The sequence below is a fragment of the Equus quagga genome, chromosome 14 (assembly GCF_021613505.1).
Source record: "Equus quagga isolate Etosha38 chromosome 14, UCLA_HA_Equagga_1.0, whole genome shotgun sequence".
In the NCBI taxonomy this organism is placed as follows: domain Eukaryota; kingdom Metazoa; phylum Chordata; class Mammalia; order Perissodactyla; family Equidae; genus Equus; species Equus quagga.
In genome coordinates, this window is record NC_060280.1 from 56,317,986 (window position 1) to 56,334,814 (window position 16,829).

Consider the following 16,829-nt stretch of genomic DNA (forward strand, 5'->3'; position numbering starts at 1 on the left):
GCCTTATTTAAAATGAACCCTGAAGTAGCAGTAACAGTTCTTTCAAACAACAGAAAATGGTTTATGACACAGAATTAGTAAGTATAATGCCACATAATCAAAGGTACTATATATTATTATTTTATTTTCATCTCCAAATATGTCTATGTTATTCCTACAGACCAAGAACATTAAATAATTTGCTGTAGCTACAGGGATCTCCAGATGGCTGCCTGAGAAGTGCCCGGACATACTCACTTCTATAAAGCTATCAATGGGTGTCGGAGCCTTGTAGGGCCAGACACCAGATTTGACGCCAGGAGCAGGGAGAGAGCTATCTCCATTTCATTCAAACCCAATCCTCCCCACAAAAACTTACTTTCCACTCCTGCAAAGGTACTTAAAATCAAGGGAGGAGCTTATCAACTTGTAAAGTAACATGATAAGGTATTTAAAATGTACACAGTCCAATTCGTCTGATGGGAGAGACTCATAGCAGATTTTTGTGGCATGAGGTTTTGATACAGGAATCAAGCGAGATAGAGATTGAGAGAGAGGAAAAAAAATTGAGAATAGGGACTACCAAAAGTAAGTGTCCCTACTCTACAATTTTTTCTCAGTGTTAACCCATAATATATCAGAGTTTAAACTAGTATAAAATGCCAAGGCAGAAACTTTGATATGCTTTGCTTTCACTTCTATTAGTTACTCTGGAAGAGCAAAATATTAAACGTTTTTATTTTAGGTTTTTAAGATGTTTCCAGGGAGGCATATCTTGATTTGATTTACAAATCACATAAAGCAGATGAATACCTTCTCTAACAGCCAAGAATTTTAGGTCTGATCTTATTTTTAGATTCAGATTTGCAGACTCATATTTTATAGTTTTATAATGGTAACATTTTTATTGACCCATATTTGAAAGAGACTTACTCATACGTATTTTTTGAAACATTATTATGTCTCTTAGGGTAACTTGTAATAAAATGGCTTTTCCAATTACATGTCCGAGGGAATTATTAATTTCTATCATTACAGTCAACATTAATGCCATTGATTAAGATGATATATCCCATTCCCATAGTCAAAATAATTGAATATCGGTGTTAACTAGGTATTTGAGACCTAGATTTTTTTCTCAATAGTCAAAATGCTAGGCTGATGGTGGAAAATTACATTTACAATTTAATTTAGTATTTGATTTCCTCCATCTTCGTCCACTCCCATCCCGAGAATGCAGCTGAATAAGGAGAGAACTGCCCCAGGTTTCCAGAACCAGCCAGCAGCAGGCTGATACACCACGGTGCTCACAGTTAGCCCCTGCAAGCTGTGGATGAATCGCATCCCTTCTCCTTCAGCAGGGAAGTTAGGTTTGTACTTTGCAAACACACTTTTGCAGAAAGAATTTAATCCAGAACAAAAGGAAAGACTGATTTTCTTTGAAATGTGTTTATAACAGCAATAAGTTAACACAAGAGAAGAAAAGAGAGACTTATAGCTTGCAAACACTGTCAGGTCCACAAAGCATCTATTGATCTTTCTATCAGGGTGAAACAATAAATCTCTGTTCTCCAGCATCCACTCTAGAAATTCTCTCGTAGCTGTCTGAAGCTTCAAATGGAATTACAATAGTCTGTAACTAAAATTTACTCTTTCCCTCAATCTTTGTTCCATTACAACACAATCATCTCATCATTATCACTCCTTATAATAAATGCCTTTGGAGGCAGATTCTTTTGTTAGGGAGGTAAAAGACATTTTCATTATTTGTGGCAAATTTTTAAAAGACAAAATGAGAGTAATTATGCCTACTCCAGGTTATTATTAAATGGCATTTCTTAAGTCAGAATCCATTGACAGAGTCATTTCTCTTCTGTCCTATATAATCAATAGTAGATAGATGCATAGTTACATAGAGATAGATGATAGATAGATTTCAAAAATGATATTAAAATAAACTCAAGTTTATCCAAAAATACTATGATACAAACACAATTTGTAAGAATCTCTGCATCCTTTCCTTTCTGAAAAACAAATAAATAAATTCCTTAACAATCAAATATTTGGTAAGACAACATTCAAACATCAAGACACCTCTCATACACAAATTAAACCAATCACGCAAGGAAGAAATGAAAATGGAAGACTCAGACTCAGAGTAATACTGCAAGAATTTTGTCAACAGGCATTTAAACATGATACTTTTTTATTTTGTTCAGGTCTACAGAAACTCACTGAATTAAGATGACCAGCTTCTCACTAGTGCAGTGACAGGTTCTCCTTAAATTTGCTATTGGGGTAATGTGAATTTTTCTTCCAAAAGTTCTTGATTTCCCTTGGGAAGACTTTATAGAAGAAAGAGGTTGGAAGAAAGATAAAATCTTCCTGAAATTTTATTCCTGAAGTGTTTGCAACAGAATCTCAAGAAAAAAACAGAGGACAGACCAATTGTAAGTATCTTCCCCATATAAATGAGACATCTCAAATCTTGGCACAGGAAAGGACAACAACAAATATTTGCTAAATGAAGTAATGTTGATTTTTTTTTAATACAGTTAGATCATGTAGGAAAAACTTATTTTTTCCTCCTAGCACATAATGTAAGTTGACTGGTGTAGCAGATTACAGGAGTATTTAAGGAAACTCCAACACTTTTTGTTTTTAACTCTGCAGACGACTGGAGCCACTTTCTGCTCCATAGATCTTGTGTTTTGGCTGAGGACACAATAAAGTCAAGCATGCATAGTGGGTGTACAGTAAATATACAATGAAGGAATGAAAACAATAGGACATAATAATTATTAGCATTTGTATATTTTGTTTTGTCTACTTTGATTTTGTTATTGTTATTGATTTTATTTTTCTGAAGTGCACTTGTAGTTATCATCTTATTTGTTCCTTACAAAATTTATGTGGTATGGTTAGAATAAACATCTTTATACTCACTCTAAATGTATTCATTTAACAATATTTATTGGTCAGCTACCACGTGCCAGGTACTAGCAGACTTGAGATTTGGCAGTATATAAAATAGACAAAAATCCCTGCTTGACAAAATTGAGCAAAATTCACCCAGAAAAGGAAAGGTAAAGGGCCAAAAGCTACATTTGATTGTATATGTTCTGCTTGACATTATTTTACCTTTCACAGTGTCTTTCAACTGTGTAAAATATATTCATTATAACAACAAAATAGAGTCTATTCACTTGGCTCCTAACTCCTTGAGAGTTCCTTCCATTAGTGACCTTTATATCAGTGTCACAAAGAGCTCAAACACTAAACAAAGTCATATTAGACACAGAGAGAATACAACAGGGGTTATATAGATAAAATATATATCTCAAATTACCTTTAAAACTGAAAGAGAGCAAACTAATACAAGCATGAATCAAAAAACAGTTCCCTCCACATGGTGTTCAATTTATAAAGTTCTGTTTTTAGAAGGATAAGAGAAAATCTGAAGTTTTCAGATTGATAAAACAATCCAAAAGTTATCTACAACGGAATAAACAAGTGAAAAAATGTACACTTCATGATTTGAGTATAAAGTTTCTGAAGGATGAATTAGTGACATTTCTGACCTCATTTCACATCCCATGGCCAGTGCAGCTACCATAGTTAAGATACACCCAGAGAACAGCAAATAGTATGGCAATCTAAATTTAGCAGTCATTAAATATACAAAAGTACTGACCAATCATTGAGTTATAGTGAAAAAATCAAGACAAAACCATAATAAATTAGCTGTAAATAAAACCAAAATCTGACAGCTGCCTTTGTACTACACTCCCACTATGCCATATTGCCTTCCCCTTGGGTACAGAGAAAGAAGTGTTCTCACTTGTGGCAAAGGAGATGAATACCTCTACGTCAGCCCTATCCTCTCCCAAATCCTATTTATCTCATCCATCTCCAACTTTTTTGACTACTCTCTTACCTTCAAACACGTCTCCCCCTCTTTAATAAACTAATTTTGCCCCACAGGCCCTGCCAGCTCTCTCTCACTTTACTTGTATTGCCAGATGTCTTGAATGAGAAATATATGCCCATGATATCATCATATATTCCCTCTTTAAACCTTGTTAAATAGGTTCCTATCTCAGATGCAAGATTGACATCACTTTTCTAAGGCCACCAGCAACCTCATTCACACTGGGTTCAAAAGTACCATCCTTAAATTTGTCATCCTTATTTCATAAATATTAACCACTACTGCTTGCTCCCAGCAACTCTCCAGCCACCTCTCTCTCCTATAAACAAACAAAAGAAGCATCCTGGCACCTACATTCTTCTGGTTCTCTTTGCTTCTCAATTCTCTACTGTTCTTATTTCTCTCCCTTTCACTCAGAGAGCTTGTTAATTATCAAGATATTAGCTATTACCTCCACAAATTCTTATCCAAACTCCAATCTCAAATCTTCAACCCTCTATTTATTGAGTGACTGCCTACAATGTGACAGGCACTGTGCAGAGGCTGGTGATCGGTAATACCAAGCCTTCAAAGAGCTCACGGTCCAGAGCTGACCATTTGCACCTACATTCAAAAAATCCAGATCCAAGGTTATCATTATATTTCTTCCAAATGCCACCTTCCCAGTGACTGACTTTTGCACTTTTATTAATGTCATCATGGTTCTCAAATTCACTATAGCAGGTTGGGTTCCCTGAGAAGCAGACTCTGAGAAGATTAGCATGCGGAAAGCTTATTAGGGAGTGCTCTTGGGATCAATATCCAAGAAAGTATAGAAGGAAGCAAATTGGAAAGAGGGAGAAGTCGGACTAGAAATGTAGTCTCAACGGAGGCCTCAGCTGACCCTAAATGGAGCTCTAACTTCAGAGTTGGGTGAATTAAGGCAAGGAGGCCAAGCCTTCATATCCCTGTGTTGATTAGTCACTGGAATGGGGCATGACTTTGGGCAAGGAAGCTTTTTTCAGTCCAGGCAATAATACAGCAGACTGACAGTTGAGGGTGACTGTCAGCAGCACCCATAGCATCCAGGGGAATAAGTCCTTCCCTCCTAAAGGGATATGCAGGCAGTGCATCACGATGTCTAGCATACTCACAGAGGCTTGAAGTATATAACACGGTGGAAGAAATATAGAGTTTGGAGCTAAACAGAACAAGATTCTAACCTTTATCAGTAATTAAGTATGATCATAGGCAAGTTACTCAACTTCTCTGAATCTCTCATAAAGTTACTTTAAAAGTTCAATGATATATATTATGAAAACGCTTAAATGCTGGGTCCATAATACTTGCTTAACACATATTAATTCTCCTTTTCCCACTCTATAAAAATTTTTTTTAACTATTTCTTTTCCAAGTACTAAGACTTCTTCAAAATTACACATTCATTTAGCCAAGAAAGATGTATTAAGAACCTTCCTATAGCCAGGACTATTCTAGGAACTGCAAAGACCACTGTGAGCAACCCAAACAAGGTCCCTGCCTTGCAGAACTTAAATTACAGTGAGGAAAACAGGTAATACACAAATGAACAAGTAAATAAAAGGGCAACTTCTGATCGTGAGTGCTATCATGGAAACACTGATGTGAGAGAGAACGCTTGGCGGGGAAGGGTTACTGTCTGACAAGGTGACACCGACCTGAAATCTGAAAAACAAGAAAGGGCCAATTATGTGGAGAACTGGAGCGAGGGGGCATTTGTGACATGAGGAATAGAGGAAAAGTCCTGAGGCAAGATGATACTTGCCTAGAATGTTCAAGGAGTGCACTGTAGAAGAGTGAGTGTAGGTTAGACTTCACGAGGCGAGGTCAGAGAGGTAGTCTCTTGAGATCTTGTAGCCCATGGTAAGGCATCCCTCCTGCATTACTGTTGTGAATATTTACTGGAAAAAAATGTGTAGAGCACTTAGCACAGTGCCCGGTACATGGCGAGGGCTTGACAAATCAACAGTGTTATCGTTACTGTCATCATCATCATCATTACAGTTTCAACTGGTCTTTTACATACAGATCCTTCCTTTGTCCACATGTCCTCCATATCTTGCCAAATAAGGAAAGGTCACAACAGGATGAGGGGGAGAGACACAGGAAGGGGCAGAAACAGCTGTCATGCACAATATTTGGTAATTTTTTAAATGTGGTTTTACATTTTTTAAATCCAAAAGGACCATATCAAATTTCTGTCTGAATGCCCACTTCATTCGCATTTTTAACACACACTGAGCACATGCTGAGTGAATCAGTAAGTGTTCATCTGCTAAATAAATGCTGTCTGAATGAATGAATGTGAGGAGTCAATGAGTGAATAAAATAAGTGACTGGTAAGATCACATTTGTTTTTAAGATTTCTGGGAGGGAATTTCCAGATTTCATAACCCTGAAATGTTGGACCTCAAAAAATATTGAAAATATTTCCCATGAAAAGCCTAAGAATGCTAAACAAGAACGACAAAGAAAGGAAATAGCTCCAGGTTTTGCCAAAGATTGTGGCTGGAGGTAACTGGAGACATCAGGACATGTGATTAATAATATGCAGATGGGTAAAATAACTGATGAGGGGTTAGAAAAAGGCACCAAAACTAATTGGTCATTTGCTGTATTCTGAATACTGTGCTATGCATTATACTTTTAATCTTCATAATTCTATAAATTAAGTATTGCCTTCATTTTATAGATAAGAAACTGAGTCTCAGGCTTATCCAAGAATGCACAAGATAAGGACCGGAGTTAGTGTCTGACTCCATAACCTGTTCTTTTCCCAGAATGTAGAGAGTAAAGGAATCTGAACCAATGCCTTGGTCCTCAAGAAATCAGTGTAGCAGCACAATGAAGTCATGATAGCTAAACACAAGTCAGATCACTAGTCACATTTTATTAATACACATTTACCCTTGAGTGAAAGATTAGTAATATTATATATGATTTCAGAGTTGGGAAATGGAGACAAAAAAGTTATTTCCCCAAAATCAAATTAACACGAAAATCAGAATGCAGCATTAACTGAGGTTTGGCCTCTGCCTCCCCTCCTCCCACCCAGCCTGCACACACACATACACTAACAGGCATTTTAAAAAAAAAAAACAAGATAAGCACATTAACTAAATTATACACCGAACTCTAATAGTTAAAAAAACCTTTTTGTTAAAATCCACTGCTAATAGGCCTCCCTTTGCCTAAGAGACTGCCTGGTGGAGCATGAGAAGCTGAGTGTGCATATTCACTCTTTCAGACCACAAGAACCAGCTCTTCCGTGCTTCTATGTAGAGGAAATTTCCTGATTTGAAGCATTCAAGTATCTAAAACACTCCACTTACCAGGATGTCCACACATCTCTAGCACAGTGATAATGAAGACTCATAATGATGACACTGAGGCACTGAAACCCACAGGTGAGTCTTTGGGTTTCTCAAAGACTGAGTAACAGAATGAAAATTATTTAACTCAAGTGTATTTTATTACTGAATTTCATCTACTCACAAATTGATACTGCATATGTGACAGTCTACTTAGTCAGAATGTTTGATTCGCCAGAACTAATTTTTATCTTTTCAGATAAGAAAATATCTGCTGTGCTCTCCAAGACAACAGGAAATGCTTTGGCAGCTACTCATTATTCTAAATCCCATAGGCTCTCTTATACTCAAGAAGCAATGCATCAAGTTTGAGCAAAGGAAACCTTACTGTGTATATAATAAATATAATAATAAATAATAAATAAGGCACTGAATGATGTAACTGAATATCCTCATACTTTTCAAGGATTAGTTTTAACTTTGAAAACATAACATAAATACTAATCAAGCAGTTAGAACTGAGTTTCTCAAAGACTAACTAGTTACCAGTTATCAATTCTGGTTTGGGGTGGGGGGTGGGGGACCTGTCAATCAGCTATTGTAAGAGAATGAAATGAATAGTGAAAGAATAAGACCCAGATATATATTAAATAAGCTTAACATCAGATCTGTGTCTAATACAGGAAGGCTAGAGAAACCTTTGAATATTACAGTCTGCCCCATTTAACATTCACTGTCATTATTTCCTAAGATACAACCCTCCACTCTAAAGGACTGGCCCTAAACACCTCAAACTCAATCTGACATACAAGCCTTTTAATACACAGTGAATACCTTCACCACTTTATATCTTTACCAGATATACTTCTCCTCTCAGTTTAGGGTACAAATTCATTGCCTCCAACCTCAGCTGGCCCCTCAAAAGATACCCAATAATATTTCGACCTGTTCCTGGTTATTTTTCTTCTCCATTCCTTAAAACAACAATTTCTAACTTCACCACTTTTCCTAAGAACTTTATCCCTCCTATGCCATTATTATGTCTGTAATGATTACTGTAGGATAGATATGTGGATGTGCTGGTTTGTAGAGATTTTTGTTTAGTAGAATGTTTGCACAGGATTTCTTATACACTGAAATAATAATGAAAAAAATAGCACGGTAGAGATACCTTCTCTATATCTTATAGAGATGCACTTCTCTTTAAGAGATAGTATACAACACATAAGTGGCAGCACATATGCCCCCCCCAAATAATTACTGTTGTCATTTTAAGATAATCATACTAACCAAGGTTAGAGATAATTGGCATAAAATCTACAGGTTATTGTGAAGCTCCAATAAAATACCAAATATGGGAGTTTTTTGAAAATCTTAAAGCACTCTAAAAAATAGTTATAAGTATATTTACTCCTATTTATACCTGAGAAAAAGCTACAAACATAACAATTAAAAGAAAATAATCAACTAATGGCAGCACAAAATCATTGTAGCCTACAGAGCATTACCAGACACATCACAAACTACACAAGGATTTATTCATTCATTTATTCATTCTCCTAACAAACATTTATTGAGTGCCTTTATAAATCAGATTGTATACTAGGCATGGACACACATAGATCTCTGTCTTAAGGAGGTAGAATAAATCAAAATCACATTACAACACAATAAATCCTATTATAGAGATGTGAGCAATAACTTAGTATTCTATAACGAAAAAACACAGTGACAGCAAACAGGATGGATGTGTGTGTGTGTGTGTGTGTGTGTGTGTGTGTGTGTGTGTGATAGAGAGAGAGAGACAGAGACAGAGACAGAGACAGAGAGAGAGTATATGTCTGTCTGTGTTTGTGAGTATTCAAAACTAATCAGAAAAACCATTCTCTCCCATATTAAGTTGGAGGATTCATGCATGAAGGAGCATAGGCATAAGGCAACAAGGAATGGAAGCATGTTCTAGAACACTTTTATTTCTTCCACCAGGCACAGCAGACCCACACATAAGAAAGATAGTGCAGTGAATGGAAGAGAATGAAGTTGGTTTTCAAGGACCTGCAGTCAGGGTAACATCAGAACTTCCACACAGCCAGCCTCCTCTCATGACAGACTGGTTCTAGAGTTCTCTGCAAATGCAAATCTCTTCAAATGTTGGATCACCACTTATCTGGAGAGTTCAACTAGACTCCTACCCAACTTAACCACTGAATGAGAGAAAGACTAAGTGGCTAAGGATGTGAGATTAGTAATAATGATTATATTTGCCATATTTTGGTAGGGTTTGAGGGGTGGTTCTACGCATCTGATATCTGAACTTCCTACTGTTTCCCTTCTAGGAAAAAATTCCTTTCTGGCATTCAGATCTGTTTCTTTCTCCCTTCGCCTTTTTTAAACATTTTCATTGATATGTGAGCACATCACTGTTCCAAAATGAACCAGTAGATAGAGCATTTGAGAAATGTCATATCAATCACACTCTGAAACACAGACGCTGATGGTAATGTCAAACTGACCCTCACAGCTGCCCTTCTTCTCCCTTCTCCTCTGCTGTCGCCAACATTTTTAAATAGCCGTTTCTTTATTTTGAGGAAAGAGGCCACAGGACACTTACAGTAATCATACGTGACCTACTGAGCATAAACTTAGGGAAGCTAACAAGGCATCCTCAGGAAAAATGGGAAGAAAATTCACTAACAATTAAAACTACAAATGGTGAAGCCTCAAATACCTTCTACCCCTCAAGCAACAAGATTACTTTGAACACAAAGGACACAACCTTAGGATGTGGCTCCAAGTCACCACTTTTATCCTGTCCCTATTAGGGCAATAACGGCCTGGGATATATTCATCCCAACGGAAACTCTTCCAGGATCACTCTTTCCAAAAAATTAGCTTTCAGAGCTCACTGAGCCCAGATCAATGATCCTGAAGGTGTGCAATACAGTCCCGTTTAGGAACAACTTTGGTGTGCCTAACAATCACCTGGAGCTTTGTTTAAAATAGAGTCCAAGCCCCTCCCTTCAGCTATCAAACCAAACCCTATGTGGAAGAGGCCCAGAAATCTGCATTCTAATCATTTTCTCCAGGTATTTCTTCTGTTCACTGAAGTTGGATAACCACTAGCTTAAATGAAGAACTGTTTAATAAGCCTCAAATAAAGTCTGTACAGGAAGTGATTTCTCAATGTTCTATTTATAAGAATGCTCGCTTTCTCAATTCCCCACAACAGCCCCAACAAATCTCCAGCCTTCAGAGATATTTCCAGCTCCCCTACTTCCTGAATCACTCTGGCTGGAATTTTCAATTTTGTGAGGTGCTCTGAGCTTACAGCACATAATTCTAGGTCTTCAGATCCTGTCCTGAAGTGATATTTGAGGAGCGAGATTATGTCATTCCATCTCCAAGCAGTGCATTTTTGGCAACAGTAGCCCGCTTGCTGACAAACATTTCTGTCTCATTTGAGAGAGAGCTGTACAGAAAATACAAGCAGACTTATACTGGAGACTGGAGGAGAGTCATCCATTTACCTAACTTCTTAAAATACAAATGGGCCTCTCAACGAGTTCCAGGAGGACGATACTATTCCATCTGCTCTCTTTAACGCAACTTCATTCTCAAGTTTTGCTTTAAATGGCAGGTGTAAGCAAAATCCAAACAGCTTTGCACACTTGAAAGTCTCTCTCATAGGCTGGGTACAAAATTTAAATATTTTGTTTGATAGAACCAAATATAACACAAAAAAAAATCAAACACAAAAGAAATAATATAACTGGACAATTAAACAAGAACATCCATTCATTTATTCTGAGCATTTTATTTATTTATTCATTAGGCATCAGGTACTGTGCTAAATACGAGATAAACATAAGAGTACTGAGGTTAGAGTCAGAATTTAAACAAAGGAACTTTGAATTTTGAGCTAACTCACGGCCTCATGCATCAAACAAGGGCCTGCAAAGAAAACCTCATCACCAGATAGCCCTTGGAAATGTTTTCAGTGCCTATGCCACTTAATTTTCCTTTCTTCCTAGATATGTGTGAAATTCCAAAAGGGATAATTATATCTTGTTGCTAACTCTTGGTGAACAATGTATATATCTAGAGGTAATGCATTTATTTTTCTATCATATTCAATAAAATATGTATTTTTTTTATTTTACCTCCAGCTCCATCTGATAAAGGCAACAAGACAAAACAAAGGTGAGTGAAAATAGCAATGATGATATAGTGGGAAAAATAATAGCACTCAAGAACTCTTCCCACACATCTCAGAGTCCTTCAAGGTGATAAATTATATACTAAAAAGGAATATATAATCGCTTCTCAACTCTACCTACAAACTAATAAGCATTTATGTCATTTCCCATTGTCAAAATTCATCTTTAAAATGCAGGCCTAACAATTGAGCTGGTAGCCAAACAAGCATAGAGGGTTGTACACTAATCATAAATGCCAGTAGCCGGGTAATTGTTGCATCTCACAGACTAAACCTTTGAACACACATACAAATTAGTTTGAATGCAGTGTATGGGAAACACTTGAAATTCTCAGGAAATGACATAAGCAATTTCTCATTCACCTACCTAACTTGTTTTTCTAATTTAAAAGTAATTTGTTGTGGAATACCCACATTTTACCAAATATATATGTCCTTGTATTTTTATAGAATTTATAAAGGTGGTTTTCATATTGCCACATGGCATTCAGTAGTTTGATAGAAATGTTTGAATCTGTAGTGATTATATACGTTTGTGAACACACATGAGTCATAGCCAAGAAGCCAAAAAGACACTCCAGTTTTAATTTTTTTAATGGATTGCCTGGGCAATGCCAACAAAATAAACTTATCACTTTTTTTTCAGGCAGATGACATCAGTTAACCTATAAACTCTTTCAATAAGGCTAGTAGCAAGTAAATTATTGAGGGAAAAAAAGAAAAATTTTAGATCATTTGGAGGCATTCAAATTTGCTTGAAATTAATGGATCTCAGCCTGAAACTATCATTCACTGAGTTCGAGGGGTTTCACAAAGAATATCACTCCTCTTTCACAACAAATCTACATGGTAGTTACTATTCCTATTTCATAAAACATGAAACTGAGGCTCTGAGAAGGCAGGAGATGGCTTTCCCAGGGTCCCACCCTTATTAAGGGGCTCAGCAGGGAGCTGTGCAAACCCACATCTGTCAAACTCTAAATTCTTATTCTTACTACCCTGGCTTAGAGTTGCTTCTCAGTGATTAGGGATGAGGTAGAGAAAAGCAATAGGTGGCCATTAAATTCTGATTTCAGATTATAATACCTAATTTCTACAAATGTGAAAACATTAAACCATAGAATACATTTTGTCTAATTTTCTAATTTTAATGAATCTGTTGCCTAAAACTTCATTAGCCAAACTGAGCCCCGAATTTTAAAAACTTCAATTAAAATACAAAAATTTATCTAATAGCCTACCTCACAAATGTATTGTATATATTTTTCATTATTTAATGTTAGCTACACTCACACTTCCTAAGGTTTATTTTAAAGATTTGCACATGTCAGAGAGTTCATTTTATTTAATATTAGGAGAGGTTAAAGATGTATTTTTTTAATGATCTTTCACTTTTTCCTAGGTACGTATCGATATACTTTCCTTTCCCAAAATAACGAAACAACTTTTGCTTTCTTGCTACTTGAATCCAGGCTTCCCTCCCTTTTTCTTTCCTCACTGTCCTCTCAGCTTCTTGGATTATTCCCTATGTCAGTAGCTTTCCTGCTTTTATTTGCCATCCTTCCAGTTCTATATTTCTTCTCCTGCTGTTCTGCTCTCTATAGCTTCTGATGTCTTCAAAGCCACCTGCAATGCCGTAACAGCCAGTAGTCCTCTGACAAGAAACCTAGGGAAGCCTTGCCCTTGAGTCAGTCTCCTGGAATATCTTCACCAACAGGCTGACATTAGCAAACCCAAAACCGATGTCAAAGTGATAGGACTCTAAGCAACTCTCATTTATAAGGATAAAACAGAAATAAAAGCATTAGTAAATTCACCCTTGATGTAAAATCCCCAGCTGTTTCTCCATATGTGTTCCCAAGTAAATTATTTCAAAATAAATAATGTAATAAGTGCTTTTTGCATCTTTAGCCAAGTCTTTAGGATTATTTTTATTGTTGTGGCTGCACCCCTGAGCTTCACAGTGAACAAAACTATCCAAAGTGGACAATAAATAAAATTTCCCCTAGACATCTCCAAGACAATTGGAGTTCTTATGTTTTCCTTCAACAAAGTTTCCTTAAAATAAAGGCTATAATTAAAGAAGTTTCATGAAGTCCAAGACTGGGAATGTTTTGTTTGGCATTTCTATTGCCAATTCTTTGCACAATACTTGCCACATAGTAGATCCTCAGATATTTTTTAATAATTGGGTGGAATAAATAGTACTTGGATGCCCCTACTTAAGAAAGTAATCTTCTTTCCTCAAAGTTTTAAAACTCATAATATGTGCTTCCTTTCCTTTCATAGGCCGTTATGACAGTTTATTGAAAGCTTGACAATACATTCTATGTCTTCGCAGAATCCCAGAACAGGGAGGGACCCTAAGTTTAATACTTAACAGATGAGAAGGATCCTTGAGAGTTAACGCAATGTGCACAGAGATACACAAGTATTTCGTTGTCCAAGGCACAATGCATAAGAACTAGGTCTCCTCAATTCTGGACTTCTTTCAATTTCGTCAATTCAATTTACTTTTATTATTAAAATTGTGTATAATCTTTATAGCCAACATCAATGCATCTAAAAATGGCTATTAAAATATCAAAAACCTGAGTTTGAATAACCCACTCATCAAATAACTAGTTTAATTACTTGGCAATATCCTAGTATTTATTAAATTCATTTCCATTTTCCTACTTGCAAATTATTCTGAATAAAGAACAAATCTCCAGTAATTGAGACAACATTCCATGAGACCACTAAGAAGACAGGAGTTTCCATTACAATTGTAGTTTCTCCTTAAGTATACTGTGACGGAATGCAAGAAGGTTCACAATAGTCCCAACAACTAGAAATTCCCATCCAAGAATACTCTAGCAATGGCTAGTCTCAAAAATCTATTTTTTTAAAAAAGTTGTTTGGCTCTAATGAAAGAGAATAGACAGGACATAATTCATCTCCCCAAGTATTCAGAGAAGTTTAGAATGATGACAACGTAGAAGAATGAATCTACTGGAACTTTTTGAAGCAGTGTTCTAGATTGCCAAATACTAGAAAATGGGGGTGGAGACCACAGAAATAAGTCATTGCTTTGAAATGTAATCTCTGTTTTCTTTGTGTCACCAAAACTATTGGTGATACGGTTAGCCAATGAGAATTTGTTCATAGGGGCCTAGGATGTTGAAAATTTTTACACTATATTCCCCTGTATGTTCTCAGCATTGCAGCTGAAAGACCTTTTCCGAAATAGAAACGAATTACAGCATGGAAAGTACATATAGCTGTTGCATATATTTGATCATCATAATTATTTTCAAATTTCTTATCTTGAAAACCATTATCTGGGTACATGCTTTTTACCCAGCAAAAAGCAAGAGTCATTCAAATTTGATTTATAAAGGTTTATGATAGTAAACGCGTGAGTTCAGTTTATTTTATCTGCTCCTCACATAACATGTTGAGAATAGTCTTAGTGGTAAATTGGCATTACCAGAGGCAATCCTATTACTTTTTAGAAATTTGTAAATTCTGATTCTTAGGCAGAAAAACCCTCCAGGATTATAAAAACAATTCCTCCAAAAACTATTATCTTTAGTAAAATCATTCCATCAGATATGAACCTGTTGTACCAAAGAATTAGTATATCACACAAACGTTATTTAGATACTGACACAAAACTACAGATGCACAGGATTACTCAAGTCCTTTGATAAAGGCTTATGTTCAACAATTTGCAACATCAAACACTTCCTAAGATTATGCTTCCTGGGAAATATTTGCAGTAAAGAATAGCAAACAGTAGCCAACCCACTCTGAGTTTTGTTTCTAGGCTGTCAATGGAAGAAGTGGCAGAAAGGTAAACTGAAGAAAAAATACACAAGAAAAGGAAGACAATCGAAGAGCAGTCCATTGACAAAAGAAGAGGTAAATTCTCCACTAATGCAAGGGCCACAAGGAGATTTGTAGGACTGCCTGGTACCCAGTCCCTCAGGATCCCACTCCTTCTCAGGTCCCTCCTACAATCAGTATCAAACTGAAAGAGTATTTTGAAAATGAAGACTCAAGAGTAGTCAAACAAGATCAATGTGCAGACTCATTTTGGAAACTTTAAAGAAGTAAAAGTCCTAGGGGTGGGCAGACAAAAGGGTCGTCAGGAGTTGACTTCCTTATACCTAAGATCTGGGTGAGAATAAAAAGTGGATAGATCTCCTTCTGATTCTGTCTGCAATGGAGTGGATTCCTTCAAAACAGACCTCTACCAGTTAAAGAAAGACTGGAACAAGGTCTGGCATTCCTGCAAACAGTGAAAGTCAGGGTAGCTGAAATGCCTGAGCAGGAGCGAGGCAGAACTCTGGAAAGATGCCTAGAAGCAGAGGGAGTCTGGAGTACACCTGGAACTGCTGATACAGACATCCCCAAATGAGCACAAGTTCAGAGAGGGCTAGGAAGACATTTATTCACTCAACAGATATTTATGAAGGTCCTCATATAAGGAAGGAACAAAAAAAATGAAGGGGAAAGCACTGAAGAATCCAGGGAAAAGAGAGTGAAGGATGAGGTACAGGTGCAAGAAATACCAGAGAGGTTTAGAAACCAGACACTAGGTTTACCCCGAAAAGAATGCCCAGTGAATAAGAAAAAAGGCCACAAGGTGGGGAGAAAACAAGAGATTAGAGGTTTCTTCATCAGAAGGCAACTCAAAAAAGTATCTGACAGCCAGTTCCTTAAGATTTGAGAAAAGGGATGCAACACAGAATGCAGACAGCCTGTGGAATTCACAGATGTCAGAGAAGGTCACGCTAAGACCAACAGAGTGTGGGAAAAAAGAGGAAGCGTTTCCTGGAAGGCGGAGGGGTTCCTTTGGGATGCTAGAGAACAGAGATGAAAGACATGGAAATGGGAACTGCAGACCACAGTGCCTGGGAAAGTTTAGGGGACAGAAAACAGGTGGGTGTGAAGGAGCACTGGGTCGCCGGGGTGACCGCGACGAAGGAGGGGACAAGGCTGGAGGTGGGCAGACAGGCCCCCGAGGCAGGACATCCCGGGAGAGTGAGATCTGGCTCCTTTCCCGTGCTCTAACGCCCCTTCCGCCAGAGCCCCGGGGTCCGGCTCGCAGGCGCCCGGGGCCTCCGGGAGCCCCAGGCCGGCCGGGGCGAGGCCGGGCTGCCCCCCAGCGGTCGGGCCCCGCGCGCACGCCCCGGCTGCCCGGCGCCAACTTTCCCGCTCCCCGGCTCTCTCCCGAGGCCGGCCCTCCTCCGCCCAGCTCACCGAGGGTGCCGTCAGGCGGCTGATGCTCTGGCCCAGCGAGTCCAGGTTGACCCGCCGCCGGCGCTGCGCCCTCCTGGCCCCGGCCGTGGCGGCGGCGGCGGCGGCGGAGGCAGCCGGGGTCGGG

At 37.9% G+C, this 16,829-nt stretch overlaps 1 protein-coding gene across 1 annotated transcript in view; it reads right to left on the minus strand.

The window, feature by feature from the left end:
• The window catches only part of GUCY1A2 (guanylate cyclase 1 soluble subunit alpha 2), a 268,832-nt gene extending 252,009 nt beyond the window's left edge, over window positions 1-16,823 (minus strand). Inside the window, exon 1 of the mRNA XM_046686272.1 lies at window positions 16,706-16,823. The gene's annotated coding sequence lies outside the window, so the exon portion shown is untranslated. The remainder of the gene's footprint in view (window positions 1-16,705) is intronic.
• Between the last annotated feature and the right edge of the window lie 6 nt (window positions 16,824-16,829).